General features: G+C 39.8%; 1 pseudogene; it reads right to left on the bottom strand.

Moving 5' to 3' along the window:
* Positions 1 to 3949: 3949 nt before the first annotated feature.
* LOC102866620 lies at positions 3950 to 4641 on the bottom strand (annotated as a pseudogene).
* Between the last annotated feature and the right edge of the window lie 12251 nt (positions 4642 to 16892).

Genomic DNA, 16892 nt, shown 5'->3' with positions numbered 1-16892 from the left:
GAAAGGGAGTTTCTGTTTTGGAAATAGACAACGGTTATGGTTGAACAAAACTGTGAATACAGATAATGCAATCAACATAATTAATTTAGTGTGATTAGTATTATTGGGCTGTATTCTTAAAAATAGTCAAAATAGAAAATTTAAACTACATCTATTTTATACTTTTAAAAAGAGATAAACCTGACCTTTGTGAAGTCAAGAAGAACCTAAAATGTTTATTAAAGAGGACTTTCAATTAATATGCCTGGTTTCCAGAGGTTGTTGGTGTAAGTACTGTCATTTACTCAAATTCAAATTAGGGCAACCGCCTGCAGGGGAAAAATAAAAAAGATGGAAAGAAATTGTAAGTATGCAAATAAGACAAAAGCAAAAAGGATTCTCATTACTTAAGAGTAAATACAATATTAATGGCTTGAAAAGAATTGGGAAATAAAGATTTGAATCTTCAAATCAGCACATGTCCTTTCTCCTATCCATCTCAAATGCATGTGTCACATTTTCATGTTTACCACACCAAACACTTACTATCCTTTCTGATAAATGTTTCATTAAAATAAAATAATAAAAAAATTCAAAAGTCCTTCTCCTTATTTTACCAAAGAAGGAGGTCATGGAAATTACAATTTATCAACATTAAATGGAACCCATAGTACATAAGTCCCTTTGATCTAAAAAGTAATTTTCAGAAGCATCTGCTTTGTTGACATTGTCAGTTTCAGCAAGGGAGGGATGGATTATGAATCCTGGCAACTCTAAGATTGTCTGAGCAAACCACCACTCCATAGTTATACGGAATTTCCAGAAGGCTGTAGATTTCTGTTTACTCAGATAAAGAGGTTCTCAGAGGGAGTTCTGGTGGCCTAGTGGCAAGAAACTGTGCAGCAATCCCAAAGGCTTGCTGTTTGAGGCCACCAGTAGCTCAGTGGGAGAAGGCTGGGCAATCTCCTCCTGTGCAATTAACTGTCTCTGAAAACCCACCAGAGGGTCAGCTATGGATTGGTTTTGACTCTATCATACTCAACAATAACAACAACAAGATGCACATCCGAGAGCTGGACAATGACTAAGGACGACAGAAGCAATTGTGTTGCTGAAGAAAAGTACTAAATATACCCTAGACAGCTAGGAGAAGAAACAGGTTCATCTGGAGAAGATGAAACCAGGAGGCAAGGATTCTGAACTTCTGTTTGACATACTTTGGATGTATGTCAACATATTTGCATGTTGCAAGGAGGGACCAGTCCTTGGAGAGGGATGTCATGCTTGGGAGGACAGGAGAGGAGCGCAGGAGAGGAAGACCCTGAAGGAGACTGGGGTAATGAGGATAGGTGTGTTGAGACAGTAAAGTTGGCTCAGGATAGAGCAGGGTTCAGAGCTGTTTTCTTTATTGTAATTGGTAAGTCCTTTTTCACAGGGTCGCTATGAGTCTCAAGTGACTCAATGACACATAACAACAAACAAGATACACACCACAGCTGAGGTGAACACTTAGAGCAAAGTCCAGATGAAGAGCAGCTTCTGGACTACTCTCAATTTCAAACAGGAAATTCCTTAACAGTGCTCAGAAAATAGAAGTCTTGTATTGAAAGCCTGACTTACCATACATTGTCAAGAATAAAACTTGTACCAAATAACCCAAACTATGAATGAATTATCTTGTCTAATTGGTCCAAAACAGGCTTTTTCCCTCTTCCTCAAAACTATTTTATTTCTTTCCATTAGATTTATTTTGTTGTTATTGAGAATATGCTCAGCATAACACACACCAATCCAGCAGTTTCTACATATAAAAGTCAATGGTGTTGACCATATTATTTGCCTTGGACAATCATTCTCAATCTCTTTCCTGAGATTTTCTTAATTTATTAACATAAATTAATTGTCCTTTAATGTTAATGTGTAGTATTTTCAAGTAAATTTCAGGCTTTAACATTTTACCCTTATTTCATTTTGATGGATCACAATAAATGAGATATAATTTCTCTCCACAACCAAAATTAATCACATCTGCCAAATTTAACAAACGGACTGTTGTTGGTTGCTTGTGACTCTTAGTAACCCTATGTACAATAGCCCTGAAACCTGCTCTATCCTGTGCCAATCTTATTGTCTCTGACACACCTACCCACATTACCCCAGTCACTGAATCAAGTCATCTCTTCCAGAGTCTTCCTCTCTTGTACTGTCCCTCCACCCTCCCAAGCATGACGTCCTTCTCCAGGGACTAGTCGCTTCTTGCAACATACCCAAGGTATGTAAGATGAAGCTTCAGAATCCTTGCCTCCAAGGAGCAGCCTGGCTTCACCCTCTCTAGGACGAACCTGGTTTTTTTCTTATAGCAGTTAATGGTTGATTCAATACTCTTCTCCAGCACCACAGCTCAAAGGCATCAATTCTCTTTCTATCATCCCTAGTCATTGCCCAGCTTTCTGATGCATAGCAAGTAACTGTAAAGACCATGGCCTGGATCAGATGCACCTTAGTCTCCAGAAAGACACCATTGCTCTTCAGTCCTTTGGAGAGGTCCCTAACAGCAGACTTGCCCATCGCAATACGTCTTTTAATTTCCTGGCTGCTGGTGCCAAGAGAGTTGACTATGGAGTTAAGCAACTAAAGCTGTGAACAATCTCAATTTCTTCACTGTCTATCATGATGCTGCCAATCAACCCAGTGGTGAAAATCTTTTGTTTTCTTGATGTTGAGCTTCAATCCATATTGAAGGCTGTAGTCCTTGATTTTCTGCAGCAAGTGCTTCAGGTCCTCCTCACTTTCAGCAAGCAGGGTTGTGTCATCTGCGTAAAGCAGGTTGTTGATGAGTCTTCCTCCAATCCTGATGTCACATTCCTCCTATTAGAGACAACACATGCCAAGGGCGGGAAGCAATACTGGTTGCTTCTATAATTGGGGAAATGTCTTTCATCTGCTCCATTCTGTAAAATGCTTGCCTATCAGATACTGTTATAAATCCAAGCATTCAAAGTAAAAAAACTAGGAAGAAGGATTGGCCATCCACTTCTGAAATAATAGGCCTTCAAAAACCCTATATACAGGGAGCTCTGGTGGCCTAGTGGCAAGAAGCTGCACTGTAATCCCAGAGTATGCGGTTCAAATCCACCAGATACCCTGCTGGATAAGGAGGGATAATCTCCTTCTGTACCAGTCAGATCCAATTTGATAAAAATAATAATACATTTTTAAAAACCCTGTATATAACAGAGCACAAGTAGACTAGCAGATATGACAACTGAGGCTGAGCCCTCAAATACGGAGACACAAAGAAGAAGGAACAGTCATAAGCAGACACTAGTGATTGAAATGTGGAATGTGAGAAGCATGAATGTAGGAAAATTAGACATTGTTAAGAAAGAAACGGAACACATAAATATTGACATACTAAGTACTGGAGAAATGAGATGGACTGACATGGGACATTTTTAATCAGATGATCATATGCTCTATGTCAAAGATGAAAAGGTAAGAAAAAATGTGGTTGCTTTCATAGTTAAAAAAGTCATTTCTAGATCCATCTTGAAATACAATGTTGTGAGTGACAAGATAATATCCATACACATGAAAGAAATTCCAGAGACCACCACTATCATTCAAATATATGCACCAACAACTAGAGCCAAAGAGGAGGAAATAGAAGATTTCTACCAACTTTTGCAGTCAGAAATCGAGCAAACACGCAATCAAGATGCATTAATAATAATGGGTGACTGGAATGAAAATGTAGGGAACAGAGAAGGATCAGTAGTTGGAAAACATGGACTTGGTGACAGAAATTAAGCTGGAGATATAAATGGATAATTTTTTAGAATTACAATTATTTATAATTAAGTTCATATTTTTTCTTGGTTTTGTTGTGGGTTCTTTTTTTTTTTCAGAGAAGGAAGCTTTTATTTCCTTGTTTCACACAAAGCTGACAGAGTTGGTGACTATTTGGTTATTAGTCAAAGAGACCAAAACCCATATCCACATCTGACTCCTCCAACTCTTCCTTTGCTTCCACCTTGGCTGGGGTGCAGCAGCAGGAGCAGCAGTGGTGGCGGCGGCCACAGGGCGGCAGTCACAAATGCAGATGGATCAGCCAGAAGGGCCTTGACATTTTCAGCCAGTGGAAAGGTGTACTCGGTCTCCACAGACAAAGCCAGGACCCACTTGTACCCACCCATTGATGATGGAGTGAGGTACTGAGGCCACGGTTGGGTAACCAATCTGCAGACATATGCTGGCAATGGCAAGGACACCCTCCAGGAAGCAGGTATGCAGAGTCTCCTCTGTGATGTCAAGCACTCCAGGACTGTAGATGCTGCCGTTGTCCACACTCACTGCATAATGAGCCTGAGGCAGAAGGGGGAGATGTTCAGCATGTTCAGCAGAGTGGCCTCGCTGGCTCCCACCCTGCTCCGGTCTTAATCAGCTGCACATCACTCAGGATATCAATAGTGCCTCTGAAGATCCTAGTGGTGATGCTCAAAGCCTGGAAAGAAGTCTTCTCGGGGCCCAGACCAGTGCTGTGGGCTAGCGCGGTAACCTTACATGGAGTGATGGCACCAGCACTGGGAGCAGCCAGCACCAGAAGTTGGTGGTTTTAAGGAATTACCTGGACTCCCTGGTGGTCCTGTCTTCTCTGGGCATCACGGCAGTGCATCAGGGTTTTAAAGACGATGTCACTCTCACAAGGACGCCTGGTGAAAAGGTTCTGCTCACTTTCAATACACTAAAATCTGCTCAGCTTAACTTCCTACTATGTCTCTATAATAATTTTCCTCAGAGTCAACATCTTCTGTTGCAAATCCAAGAACTTTTTAGCCCTTATCAGTTGTATTCGGCTCTTTCTTGCACATTAGCCATTCTCAACATAGAATTAACAATTTGGTATAAACTCAGATGCCATGCAATCAGCACCAACTTGCCAAGCCATTCAAGTAAGCCATCTTGCAAGAAGACTCAGTACCCTGAGTCAAACTCTCCAGCTGTTGCATATATATGGAGCAGATTTCAACCAAATCCTGCAACTCTGTAAACGAAGTGTCACTGTTTTAAAGCATTATTTTCTAAGAGTAACTGTTACACAACAACAGATCACAAATGTAGACTTTATTCCCATGACACCACACTTAAATGGTTTGTCTCTAGTATCACGGGTCCCAGTCGCCTCCTCTTTTTCCTCTGCTCAATCCATAGATACTATAGACATTCTTCAGTTTGATTCTGGACAAATTTCCCTATCCACTTTTACTCCACAGAAATAACTCCATCTTTTTAGATACTAAAATGGTTCCACAGCTTATGTCATTCATTTCCATAACTTTGTTGTGTGCTGTTGAGTCAGAACACACTCATGCATTTGGGTTGTCAGTGAAAGTCCTTGCCTTTAAGTCACCTAAGCTCTGTGACTTTAGAGGCCATCCAAACTCATGCTGCTCTGACCACACTGCTCTCAGGGATTGAACTATGGACCCCAAAACATATGTAGTGATAAAATGTGGATATCACATAATAACTCTGCATGATGTGACAACCCAAATAGCTATGAAAGAAGCAAACTGGGACTTTGTTATTTCTTTTAAGTGTCATCAAGTCGAGTAGGACTCATAGTCACCCTGTAAACAACAGATCTGAACTCTGTCCTATTCTGTGCCATTCTCTCACTTCTTGGCACACTAGAGCTTGTTGCAACAGTTACTCTGTCAATTCACTTGGTTGAGGGTCTTCCTCACCTTCACTGAACCTCTGCCTTTCCAAGCATCATGTCTCTCTCCCAGAAATAGTCCCTCCTAGCAACATGCCCGAAGTATGTGAAGGGAAACATTATCATCTTTGCCTCCAAAGAGCACTCTGGCTGCACCCCCTCCAAGATATATTTGTTTGTTCTTTTGGCAGTCCATTCAGTACTCTTCTCCAATAACACAGCTCAAAGACGTCAGTTGTTCTTCTGCCATCCAAAAACTGATCAAATATGCAATCAAGATCTGTTGATGATAATTGGTGAAAGGAATAAAAAAGTTGGAACAAAGAAGAATGATAGTTGGAAAATACGGGCTTGGTGACAGAAATGAGGCTGGAAATAGAATGATCAGATTTTGTATTTTCAATTATTTACTCATTGCAAGTATCTTTTTTAAAAAAGTACAAATGGCAACTTGACACACAGACTGGACTTCATCTGATAGGCTGTGTAGAAACCAGATTGACTCCATCTCTTGAGGCAATCAATGAAGAAGCTTAAATCAGCAGTCAAGACTAGGCCAAGGTGGACTGTGAGTCAGACCATCAATTACTTATCTGCAAGTTCAAACTGAGACCAAAAATAACCAAAAACCTAAAACAAGTCCATAAGAACCAAAATATGAACTTGGATCTATTCCACCTGAATTTCAAAATCATCTTAAGAACAGGTCTGAAGGATTGAACACAAACGATTGAAGACCAGATGAGTTGTGAAATGTAATCAAGGATATCACCCATGATGAGAGCAAAAGTTTATTACTGTTGTCAACAGAAGGAAAAGACAGAGACAGGACACAAAGGAATGGAGGTTCAGGCAGAAAGCGTGAAGGCAGGGTGCTAACAGCTGGAAGAACTGCAGCCCCTATGCTAGGCCTTTCTGGGTTTTTATTGAGAATCATCAGGAAGGTAAACAAAGGAAAATCACAAGAGAGTAGTAAACAAAAAGAAAGGATCGATGGAAAGTCTTTTGTTAACAAGGCAGAGTTCTTCTCTATTGTTTATGCTTATCTCAGGAGGGAGGGATACAGTAAATACAAACTAAGAAATATGTAGACTCTTAAGGAATGCCTTAATGTCTACCCTCTGTAAACATTTAAGGATTGCCTTAGTGCTACAGGGTGAATTCTAGCTTGTATTACGCCTCTCTCATATTATGATATAGCATTTAGTTTATTATTAATATTAAATACTATATTGGGCTTCCCACATATCACAGAGAAGAAAGAAAAACCAAAATGGATGTCAGAAGAGACTCTGAAAATTGCACTAGAGCATAAGAAGTCAAAGCAAAGGGAAAACATGTTGAAGTAAAAGAGCTGAACAGATTATTTCAAAGGGCAGCTCAAAAAGATAAAGCAAAGTACTATAATGGAATGTGCAGAGAGCTGGAATTGGAAAATAAAAAGGAAAGAACTCATTCTGCATTTCTCAAGCTGTGAGAACAGAAAAACAAATTTAAGCTGTTGAGTCACAATATTGAAAGATGGAATGGGCGATATACCGAATGACCTAGGAAGTATCAAAAGAAGATGGAGGGAATACACAGTCTCTGTACCAAAAAGAATTGACTGACAATGAAAAATTTCAGGAAGTACCATATGAGCAGGAGTCAATGGTAATGAAGGAGGAAGTTAAAGCTGCATTGAAGTCACTGGCAAAAAATAAGGCCATAGGAATTTATGTGATACCAATTGACTTGTTTCAATTAACAGATGCAGCCTTGGATGTAAAATTTGGAGGACACCTGTCTGGCCAACAGATTAGATGAGGTCCGTATTTGTTCCTATTCCCAAGAAAGATGATCCAACAGAAGGTGGAAATGACCAAACAATATCATTATTATCACATGCAAGCAAAATACTGCTTATGATCATTTTAAAACAGTTAGTACAGGACATCAATAGGGATCTGTCAGAAATTCAAGCAGGATTTAGAAGAGGCTGTGGCACCAGGGATATCATTGCTGATGTCAGATGGATCCTCACTGAAAGGAAAGAATACCAGAAGAATGTTGATTTGTACTTTTTTTGACTATGCAAAGGCATTTGACTGTATGGATCATAACAAGCTATGGTTAACATTAGGAATGGGAATCCCAGAGCACTTACTTAGGCTTATGCAAAACCTATACCAAGAGGCTACTGTGTGAACAGAGCAAGGAAATGTTGTTGTTGTTGATTGCCTTCCAGTCAAGCACGACTCATAGGGACCCTATGAACAAAAGGCATGAAGCCCCTCTACAATTATCGGCATTTATCAAAGTTCATAGAGTTCCCAGAGGCAAGTTGTTTAGGAAATAGATGCTACTCCTGCTTCCAAACATGCCATAGAATGTTATTGGTTGAGTCGCCTGAGATGTATAGCATCTATGTAAGCAGCTCTGAACTGAGCTGAGCCAATCTCGCTAATTCTAACACACCAACCCCCAACTCCCCAGTAACTGTATCAATACATCTCATCTAGGTCTCCCTCTCCTGTGCTGTCCGTCCACCCTTCAGAGCATGATGTCCTTCTTCATGGACTGATGCTTCAAAACCCTAGCATCCAAGGAGAGACTTGGTTTCACCCTCTCTAAGACAGACCTAGTTGTATTTTTGGCAGTCTATGGTGTGTTCAAGACTCTTGTCCAGCACCACAACTCATAGGCATCTATTCTTCTTCTGTCATCCTTCGTCATTGTCCAACTTTCTAAAGCATAACAAGTAATTGTGAAAATCATGGCCTGGATTAGGCACACCTTTGTATCTAAACTTACTTCGCCAGATTTCCCCAATGCAGTTAGTCTTTTGATTTTCTGACTGCTGGTATTAAGAATGTTGACTCTGGATCTGAGCAAGCTGTAATTGATAACACCCTCACTATTTTCTCCATCTATTACGGTGCTGTCAATTGGTCCAGTGGTGAGAATCTTTGTCTTCTTGATGTTTAGCTTCAGTCCATATTGAAGATTACAGTGCTTGACGTTGTGCAGCAAACACTTCAGGCCTTCTTCAGTTTTGTCAAGCGAGATTGTATCATCTTTATATCGTAGGTTGTTAATGAGTCTTCCTCCAATCTTGATTCCACACTCCTCCTCATAAAGCCCTGCTTCCTGAATGATCTGTTTTGCATACAGACTGAAAAGGTTTGGGGACAGGATGCACCCCTGACACACTCCTTTCCTGATTTTGAACCATGCCGTGTTTACTTGCTCTGTTCTGAGGACTGCTTCTTGGTCCAATAGGTTTCGTATTAGGACAGTCAAGTATTTTGAGAGTCCCATTTTCCTCAAGGTTAGCCACAATTTATTGTGATCTACACAGTCAAGTGCATTTGTAAAGCCAATGAAACACGGACATTCTTCTGGTACTCTCTGCTTTCTGCCAAGATCCATCTGACATTGATAGTAATGTCCCTAGTGCCACAACCTCTTGTAAACCCAGACTGTATTTCTTGTACTTCTCTGTCAATGTACTGTTCAAGTCTTTTCTGGATAATCTTTGTGAGGATTTTGCTAGTGTGTGACATTAATGATATTGTACCATAATTTCCACACTCTGTCTGGTCACCTTTTTTTTTTGGAATGGGAATAAGTATGGACTTCTTCCAAGCCATTGGCCAAGTAGTAGACCAAAATGGATGTCAGAAGAGACTTTGAATATCGCACTTAAAGCACTGAAGGAAGAAATCAAGAAATTAAGGAGCTGAACAGAATATTTCAAAGAGCATCTAGGGAAGACAAGACAAAACATTATAATGAAATGTGCAAGGAGCTGGAGTCAGAAAATCAAAAGGGCCAAATTCATTCCGCATTTCTTAAACTGAAAGAACTGAAGAAATAAATACAAGCTACGAGTTACAATGCTAAAGGATGCTATGGGCGGAATACTGATTCAAGAAGCATTAAAAGCAGATGGAAGGAGTATTCAGAGTCATTGCATCAAAAAGAATTGGCTGACACAGAAGAATTTCAAGAAACAATATATGAGGCAAGAGGTAATGGTGCTGAAGGAGAAAGTGCAGACTGCTCTGAAGGACTTGGCAAAAAATAAAGCCCCAGGAATTGATGGACTACCAATTGACGTATTTCAGCAAACAGATGTTGCCCTGCATGTGCTCACCAAGGAAACAATACATGGTTTAGAAATTAAGAAGGAAGTGTGCTGGGGTTGTATTCCTCTCCATACCTATTGAATCTATATGCTGAGCAAATTGTCTGAGAAGCTGGACTTTATTAAGAAGAATGTGACATCAAGTTCAGCGGAAAACTCATCAATAACCTATGTTATGCAGATGACAGAACTTTGCTAAAGTGAGGAGGACTTGTTGCAGAATCAAAGACAATAATAGTGTGGGGGGGATGAAGTGTGTAAAAATTGACATCAGAATCAATGAGTAAATGAGAATGACTCATGGCCTTAAGCATGTTCTCCTGTGCTTATTGGCCATTTGTATATCTTCTTTGGTGAATTGTCATCAAGTGTTTTGGCCACTTTTATCGTGTCTTTTTCTTGTTAAGTTATGAGAGTTAATTCTTGACTTACGATGAAATATTTCCACAGTTATTTGGTCCAAATTTGTTTCTTATATCAATTGTCAAATATTTCATTTCCCCCCATTAGTATGCCTTGGATTATTAGTATATTTACAAATTCAATCTTCATCTTGGTTGTTGTTTTGTACTTTCAAGTTGGAACCGATTGATAGCTGACCCTCCAGTGGTTTTCAGAGGCAGTTACTCACATGGAAGGAGATTGCTCATTCTTCTCTGGAGGAGCACCTGGTGGATTTGAACTACATGCCTTTTGAATTGCAGTGCAGTTCCTTGCCACTAGACCATGCGAGCTCTCTAATCTTTATCTTTAGAAGTTGGAAACATTACACTTGAGAATAACATCAAGTTACTCAATACAATAATGCATATACTATATATTACATATTACTAAAGAAAAGATGTTTAAAAATTACAATGTCCGATCATTCACAGGACATGTATTTGCATGTTCTGCAAACATATACTTATATATAATAGACTCAGTGGGGAGCACAGTTCCATAAACTTCTTAATTGTAAGCACATCCCCTGAGGTTATGAGTTCTTGGTGCTGCGGTCCCCCAAAGAGGGTAGGAGACCAAGGTCATTTGGTATAACATAGCCCACACAAAGACAATGGTGTGTAACCTACTTGGGCGAGTAGTAACTGGGGTTCTAAAAGTTTGCAATGAGCTATCTAAGTTGTAACTATTGATCTCTTCTTCTGGTGCAAAGAAGAGTAAAGAAAAGCAAAAACACAAGGAAACAAGAGTCCAAAGAAATGATGGATCGTGACCCTCAGAGTCAGGATCCTGAGAGCAGCACTAGGTGGTGCCGGTCTCCCACTGCTGATGGATCTGAAGGGGATTACAATAGAGTTCTGGGTAGAGCAGAAGTAGTATATAGCGGGAGTGCAGGGGTTAGGAGTGAGGTAGGGGTGGGGGTGTGCAAAATAAAAGGGATGGTAATGTTTATTAGTCCGCTAGAAAAGGGCAGAACTACCGAGACCATGGCCCTTAGCCACGCTTTGAGCCTGGAACTCAACTCAATTTTATGGCTCAACTTTCATTCATGGATACACCCATTTGGTGAATAGTAAGACTCAGGAATATCAACCATACAACCAAAAGGGCAGCACGTTCCCATACGGAAAGCTCAGAAGGTAGGAGATGAGAGCAAAGGAGGATACATTAAAAGCATCACAGGGAGAAAGTGAGAAGAGTTTTGTTAATATGAATCAACGTAATAGAACAAAATGTGTGCTAATGGTTGAATCAGAAAGCAATTTGTTCTGTAAACTTTCATTCCAATAAAAAACTATCTTTTTAAAGGGAGAACTTCTGTAAGTACAGATTATTGGATCTAAAATATGTTATAATTTTTATTATATATGTATATGATTCACAAGTATTTTTTCCTGGTCTGTAGATTATCTCTTCACCATTGATACAAAAAGTGTTTTTTATGTTAACGATGTCTAATTTATCTTGTTTGTGTCATATCTAAAAACTTATTATTGAAAACTTAAGTCCCAACACATTAACTCTATGATTTGTTCTGATTTAAAAGTTTTTAAACCTCTTTATAATGCTAAAGAACACGGGTATCAGTTTAAAGACAGCGTGCCTGATCCTAACCACACTAGTTTCAATTGCTTCACATGCTTCTGAGAGTTGGACAGTGAATACGGAAGACCAAAGAACTTTGAATTGTGGTGCTGGTGAAGGGTACTGAATTGTACGGCTAAATCTAAGAATGGCCAAAAGAACAAACAAATCTGTACAGAAAGAGGTGCAGCCTAAGAGTTCTTCCTTCTAAGAGTGTTTCTTAGAAGGAAAAATCACGACACTTTGTCTCATATGCTTCAGGCCTGTTGTGAGGAGGTATGCGTCCTTGGAAGGGGACATTGAGATTGGAAAGGTGAAGTCAGCACAGGAGAGGAAGAACCTCAAGAAAATGGACTGACACAGTGACAGCAACAATGGGTGCAAGCAGGCAGATGGTAGGAGAGGGCACAGTTCTGATCTGCTGTAAATAAAATCACTGTTAGAGTCTACTTAACAGCAACTAACAACATGGAGAAATTTTCTTATAAATGCAATTTCTTTAATTGTCGTGTACCATGGAGATGGAACTGACACAAGCAGGCAGTAAATCACATGGGAGGAAAATGCCCATCTTTTTCCCTGTGGAGTAAGTGGTGGAGTTGAACCAAGTGCCTTTGTGTTCTTCAGAGCAGCTTGAACATCTTCCTTTTTTACCATAGGCTCTTGCTCATATGGTAAATTTTTCAGTGTTGACGCTGTATTCCTTCCATTTTCTTTTTTTTTTACTCTGCAGGGCTCACAAAAATTGGTTGTTTTTTGCACACCCATGTTTATTGTGGCTTTGTTCGCAAAAGCAAAGACTGGAAACAACCCAAGTGCCCATCAACAAATGAATGGATAGAGAAGATCTGGTATAGTCACACTATGGAATACTATGCAGCATTGAAAAACAAGGAACTCGTGAAATATTATGCAAAATGGATGACCCTGGAGGACATCTTGCTGAGTGAAATATCTTAGTCACAAAAGGACAAATATGGCATAGGGCCACTATTGTAAAAGGAGACTGACATCAGGGTTGAGGGAAGACAAAAAAGGAGGGAATGATGTATATTGCACTGAAACTGATGATGGAGAGAACTGTTTAAAAGGGATATATGAATGGGTATTCTTGTCATTATAGAAGTCCAGAGTGAAGGCTGCATAGTGGAGTGGATTTGGGGAGAAGGATTGCATAGCAATGAAAAAGTTTTTCTTTTTCTTTTCAAGGAGAAGAGTGAATTGGGGAGGACAGGGTGGGTAGGGAGAAAAGTGAAAAAATGACTGGAAACCCTAAGTCTTTGTAAACTTACACTAAAATTAATTTTTAAAAAATTGGTGGTTATTTTGTGCCATTTAACTCATAATGGTTTTAACCCTGTAAAATCTTTAGTAAAAGACTAAAGACTAGTATGCTCCCGAGTGAAAACCGAGTATGCTCTTTCCATCTTCTTTTTACTGCTTCCTGGTTGGCTCAAAATTTTACCCATGGCATCTTTCAGTATTGTAATTAGAGGTTTGAATTTGTATTTCCATTTTTTTCACCTTGAGAAATGCTGAGAGTTCTTGCCTTTTTATTCTCTCACTCACTCCAGCTCTATGCACATTCCATTATAATATTTTTGTCTTCTACAGCTGTCCTTTGAAATCTTCCGTTTAGCTCTTCAGCATCTCTTCCCTTTGTTTTGGCTTCTCAACACTCAAATGCAATTTTCCTAATTTCTTCTGACATCCATTTTGGCTTTTTCTTTCTCCTCTGTCTTTATAAGGGCTTTTTGCTCTCTACATGGATGATATCCTTAATTTCATTTCACAGATCCCCAGGTCTTCAATAATTGGTATTCAATACCTCAAACATATTCTGAAGATTTTTTAATTCAAGTACAATCGATTCAAGGTCATTATTTTGCTTCTTGTGGATTTTAATATTCTTCAGGTTTAATTTTAACTTGCCCATGAGTGATAGTCTGTTCTGCAGTCGACACCTGATCTTATTCTGACTTCCTTTTTTTAAAATTTTGTAATTTTTATTTTATTATTTTTGTGTGAGTGTACCGTCAAATCAGATCTGACTGGTACAGGAGGAGATTGTCCCTCCTTCCCCAGCAGAGCATCTGGTGGATTCGAACCGTGCACCTCTGGGATTTATTCTGACTTCTGATACTGAGCTTCTCCAGCAATTCTTTCCACAGATGTTGTCAATCTGATTTATTGTACTGACCCACAGGTGAGGTCCATGTGTAACATCACCACTTGTATTTCTTAAAAAAAGTATTTGCTAGAAATAAATCATTGACTGTACAAAATTCAATTATTAGCTCTCCCACTTCACTACTATTACCAACTCCATACTTTCCAACTACCATTCTTTCCTCATTGTTTACAACATACCAGTCTTCCAAAAATTATGAATGCATTTTGATTACATGTTTGAGAAAGGATTGAAAACTGTTAATGATTTAGTCTTGCTTGGACCCACAATCAGTACTCTTGGTATCAGCAGTCAGGAGATAAGGAGACCTTTTGCTTTGGGAAAGTCCACTGTTAGGACTTCTCCAAAATCCTGGAGAACAGTGATGTCAGTTTGAAGACTAAGGTGTGTCTGATTCAGACCATCATCTTGTCAATTACTTGCTATGCAAATGAAAGCTGAACGATGAATAAGGATAACGAAGTTTTTGAGTTGTAGTATCCATGGATTGCCAAAAGAATGAACAGATGTGTCTTGGAAGAGGAGTTAAGGGTGGCAAAACTTCGTCTCTCATACTTGGATATCATGCTTGGAAAGGTGGAAGGTCAACAAAAGAAAGGAAGACTCACTGAGATGAATTGACACAGTGAATACAACGATGGACTGCTGAAGTGTCTCAGAGATGGGAGGATGACACAGAATGGGATAGGGTCACTGAGTGATACTTGACTAGATGGCACCTAACAACCAGCACCACCATCGTTGGATTACCAGCACAACTCCTTACCACTAGGCCACCAGAGCTCTCTCTGTGCTGTATAGTGAGAAGTTAACTTTTACATGCAGTTGTTGTTATCAAGTCACCTGCAACTCATAGCGACCTTATGTACAACAGCCCTAAATCCTGCTCTATTCTGTATCAATCTTACTGTCCTTGACACACCTTACCCCCATTACCCCAGTCACTGAATCAATCCATCTCATTGAGGGTATTCCTCTCTTGCACTGCCCCTCCACCCTCCCAAGCATGATGTCCCACTCTAAGGACTGGTCCCGCCTTGCAACATGTCCAAAGTATGTCGGAGAAAGCTTCAGAATCCTTGCCTCCAAGGAGCAGCCTGGTCTCACCCTCTCCAGGATGAACTTGTTTGTTCTCCTAGGAGTCCATGATAAATTCAATAATCTTCTCTAGCACCACAGCTTAAAGGCATCAATTACTCTATCATCCCTACTCATTGTCCAGCTTTCCAAGATCATTGTCTGGATCTTTCTCCAGACTGACATCATTGTTCTTCAGTACTTTGGAAAGGTCTCTGACAGCAGACTTTCCCTATGCAACTTGTCTTTTTATTTCCTGGCTGCTGGTACCAAGAGTGTTGATTGTGGAGCCAAGCAAACTAAAGCTGTTAACAATCTCAGTCTCTTCACCACCTATCAAAATGCTGCCAATTGGACCAGTGGTGAGAATCTTTGTTTTCTTGATGTTGAGCTTCAATCCCTATTTAAGGCTGCAGTTCTTGACCTTCTGCAGCAAGCATGCAGTAGGAAACAAAACAAAAAAAAATCATATGATTCACATTATTATTATTATTACAGTCTGGAACCAAACTCAACAATAGTCCAGGGTGTGCCTAAACTTACGAAAAATTTGCACTGGGAAAACGTGCTGTCAAGGAACTTTACAGAGTACTGTGAAGCAATGAGGTGAGTCTGGAGAATAAGGTGCACCTGATCCAGGCCATGGTCTTCACAATTACTTGCCATGCATCAGAGAGCTGGACAACGACTAAGGATGACAGAAAAATCGATGCATTTGAGTTGTGGTGCTGGAGAAGTCTTGAACATACCATGGACCGCCAAGAAACAAATAGGTCTGTCTTGCAAAGGGTGAAACCAAGTTTCTCCTTGTAGACTAGGATTTTGAAGCTCTGTCTCATATACTTTGGGCATGTGGTCAGGAGGGACAGGTCACTGGAGAAGGACATCATGCTTGGAAGAGTGGAGGGACAACTCAGGAGAGAAAGACACCCTGGATGAGATGGACTGATACAGTAATTGGGATAACAGGGGTAGGTTTCTTGGAGTGAGACTGGCTCATGACAGGGAAGGCTTCAGAGGTGTTGTACATAGGTTCACTATGAGTCACAGGTGACTCGACATTAGATACCACCACCACCACAAAAAATTTTCTCCCCTCAAATTTTGTTTCATTCAAGTCAACTTTGGTCAGTTTTATTTTAAAGGCATCTCTCCAATTCATGTAAATTGTCAAATTTTATGCACACCCATGTTTTTTGCAGCTTTGTTTGCAAAATCAAAGACTGGAAACAACCCAAGCTCCCATCAACAAACGAATGGATAGAGAAGCTCTGGTATATTCAGACTATGGAATACTATGCAGTATTGAAAAACAAGGAACTTGTGAAATATTATGCAAAATGGATGACCCTGGAGGACATTTAGCTGAGTGAAATATCTCAGTCACAAAAGAACAAATATGGCATAGGGTCACTGTTGTAAAAGGAGACTGACATCAGGGTTGAGGAAGACAGAAAAGGAGGGGAGGAATGATGTATATTGCATTGAAACAGATGAGGGAGAGATCTGTTTAAAAGGGATATATGAATGGGTATTCTTGTCATTACAGAATGAAAGAGGCATAGTGGAGTAGATTTGGGTGGAGGGACTGCAAAACAATGAAAGTGTTTTTCTTTTCAAGGAGAGAGTGAATTGAGGGGAATGGGGTGGGCAGGGAGAAAAGTGAAACAATGAATGACTGGATTTCCTAAATCTCTGTAAACTTTCATGAAAATTAATTTAAAAAATTGTCAATTTTTTTTTCAAAATGTTACTTGAAAATCTCTTTC

This window comes from Elephantulus edwardii, unplaced genomic scaffold (assembly GCF_000299155.1).
Source record: "Elephantulus edwardii isolate Elephantulus edwardi_28Jun2011 unplaced genomic scaffold, EleEdw1.0 scaffold00074, whole genome shotgun sequence".
Taxonomy (NCBI): Eukaryota; Metazoa; Chordata; class Mammalia; order Macroscelidea; family Macroscelididae; genus Elephantulus; species Elephantulus edwardii.
The sequence above is the reverse complement of the archived record's forward strand: the minus strand, read 5'-3'. Positions and strand labels throughout refer to the sequence as shown.